Consider the following 3,000-nt stretch of genomic DNA (forward strand, 5'->3'; position numbering starts at 1 on the left):
GAAAAATATGGCGAAGAATGACGTTGACTATGGCGGAAATGATGATTGCATGAAGGTAGGGGGTCTACAGACGACGTTAGCGATTGGTTAGTCGGAATGAAGACGCAAATCGAATCAACACCACGTTTTGTGTTATTTCAAATGTTTGAAAAGAGAAAACGCCCGACTTGAGATTACAGATATTAAGGCAATTGGTTGATAACAATGTATTTTAAGAAGTGTAGATCCGTTTTTTGTTATCATTTGTTATGAATGCGGATCTTTCGACAAATTTCCGTAACTAGATGTAGGATATGACCTATTTAGAAAATATGGATTTCTTCACAATTCTTCACACACACACACACACACATACACGAGCCAAATGTTTATACGTCTACATATTTGTTATATACGTCTATTCGTGCATATATATGTAGTATGATGTTGAAAGGGGCAATCTCAGAATGATGGAGTCCTTCCTTATAAACAAACTGAGACCAGTCATGAACAACAGCAAGGAACTACACGAAGCAGACTGGTTGCTATAGCAACACCAGTCTGTGCATGTCTTCCTCCTTCCTCCTTCCTTCCCTACCTCCTTCTCCCACACACATCTGAGCAACGATTTTTCGCAACTATCGCTGTTCCTAAATGCCTTGAAGAATGGGTCTTCACCACGAAACATAGAAATACAAGGTACAACTGCAACTTTTTTCTTTTCTTCTCTTTTTGTAGTTTACTTTGTATCTTCTCGCATTCTTCTCACCTTACCCAACAACCTTCTTTAAAGTTATACCGCACAAAGCTTCACCAAAACTACATCCCAAATAACTAAATAGTTTAATAAAAAATAAGTAAACTCGAGATCTGGGTTTATAAAGAATGCTTCATAATAATGAGACACATACCTTGGTTATATATTATATAATTCCCTTAATAAATATGCATGTGACATTCCTTGCTTCTTGCATTAAAAATGTCCCATCATCATGAGATTGCCAGTATTATTCAGGGACATAAAGACGGTGAATAGGTAGAATCATTAGCACGCTGGACAAAATGGTTCGCAGTATTTCTTCCGAATTTACTTTCTGTGTTCAGTTACTACCAAGGTTGATTTCGCCTTTCATTCTTTCGGGGTTGATAGAATAAGTATCATTTGAGCACTGTTGTCACTATAATTGACTTTCTCCTACCCCTGAAATTGCTGGCCCTGTGCCAAAATTTTAAACCATTATCCAGGAAAATTCGAAATTATAATGCAATTACTAATGCTCAGAAATTTAGACATGTTGCGGTATTAACTTACATAAAATCGTTCAGATCAGACGACAACTTAGATAATTCAGTGTCGTGTTAACAGTTTCTCCTTTGTTGACTCGCAGAAGTTTCCATGAGTGTTAGGAGTCTTTGTAAAGGACTCAGAACAATACAAACAAAACTAAGCTTTAACCATCTAATCCTTAAACCGACGGTGTAAAGCACCGATCAGCTATCGTTGTTTTCATATATAAAGCAAAGTATAAGAGAGTTAAGGAAACAATGGAGAGATAGAAAAAAGAAAGAAAGGAGAAGAAAGAAAAGAAGTGATGAAATAGTTTTGTGACGCCGGCTTTTACATCATAATATCACAACAATCAATATGGTGTGAAGACTGTAACGTTGGGACGGAGATTTGGAGATTTAAGACAGGCTCTTTTGGTGAAAGTGACGCATTAACACCAACTGGGACAGGACGAGCCATCGAGGGTGCCTTAAACATGGTCACTTGATCTACTGGAAATAGCAACAAAATCTCTCTCAAGCTTCATTGCAAGTTACAGTCATGGAAAAAGACACGTTCTATAATCCTTTTTACTATAGGCACAAGGCCTGCAATTTGGAGAGGAGATAGTCGATTTCATCGACCCCAGTGCGTAACTGGTACTTATTTCATCGACCCTTCATCAGTTGTCGGCTATCTATCTACTCCTCATTTCAAGCATTGAACGATAGATATATGTATGTGTAAGTATGTACATATATATACACACACACAGACCCGTGTGTATATGCATGTATGTATGTATGCATACATACATGTATATAAATAAATAAATAAATAAACCAGTGGTTTACCGTTAAGTTAAATGTTTATAAAAGATTAATTTTGAAAGCTGCATTCCCTCGCTTTCGGTAAATATGTTGCTTATTTTTTTGTAGTTTTTGACTTATTTAGTCCCTCGAAGCGTGAGGCGTTACTACACAGTTAATGCCCTTTATATAAATTATATATATTTATGGAAAAAAATGATGAATTTGTTTTTCATTATGAGGTTTTTTTTCACGCTGACTACTTGATAAATTCTTATAAAGATTTTATCCTATATTATATTATATTATATATATATATATATATATATATAGAACCTTTTTAAATAATTAAGAAAGGCATTCTTTATAATCATTGTTAGTTCTCTATTTTGCCTTTTGTTTGTTGGTTTGTATTATTTTTACAGCTGAACGGGTTTGTTATTGCAGTAGAAACAGAATAGCAAAGATGGAAGCAGAAACCAAAATTGACACTGAAGCCGATCTTGTCTATATGTAAGCTCTTTCACTGGAATTTTTTTCTTTAATCAAAATATGATGTTATCTATTGATAATTCGAAACAAAATATTGATTAAAACATATTCGGAATTCATTTGTTTATTTGTGTAAGAATGTATGTATGTACGTACGTAGGTATTTATGTACACTTGCAAATATGTATACAGATATTTATCAAAATATTTGTATATGCATATAAATAATACAAGCACAAAAGCGCATGTATAATACACACACATACACACATATATGCCAGGAAAAATTGTAGAGTAATAGTTGTATGTGCTCATGCATGTTCATATGTATATGTGCTCATGCATGCATACATCCATACATAGATGCGTACACACACATACATACGCGCGTAATAGTTACATAATACGTACATACATTTATTGATTTATATATATATATATATATATATATGT

At 34.1% G+C, this 3,000-nt stretch overlaps 1 protein-coding gene and 1 long non-coding RNA gene across 17 annotated transcripts in view; one reads left to right on the plus strand and one right to left on the minus strand.

Moving 5' to 3' along the window:
- LOC106875983 (uncharacterized) overlaps window positions 1-3,000 on the minus strand; it is a 268,731-nt gene that overhangs the window by 42,167 nt on the left and 223,564 nt on the right. The window lies entirely within an intron of this gene.
- Window positions 117-3,000, plus strand: part of LOC106875984 (uncharacterized) — a 10,423-nt gene continuing 7,539 nt past the window's right edge. For 2 of the 4 annotated variants that reach the window (XR_001410184.2, XR_001410183.2), the window contains exons 1-2: window positions 117-678; window positions 2,481-2,568. This is a non-coding gene — a long non-coding RNA (uncharacterized LOC106875984). Of the gene's footprint in view, window positions 679-900; window positions 2,158-2,480; window positions 2,656-3,000 lie in introns of those variants that run through there. The other 2 variants (XR_008264924.1, XR_008264923.1) reach the window with 2 other exon arrangements.

The sequence above is a fragment of the Octopus bimaculoides genome, chromosome 9, assembly GCF_001194135.2.
Source record: "Octopus bimaculoides isolate UCB-OBI-ISO-001 chromosome 9, ASM119413v2, whole genome shotgun sequence".
Taxonomy (NCBI): Eukaryota; Metazoa; Mollusca; class Cephalopoda; order Octopoda; family Octopodidae; genus Octopus; species Octopus bimaculoides.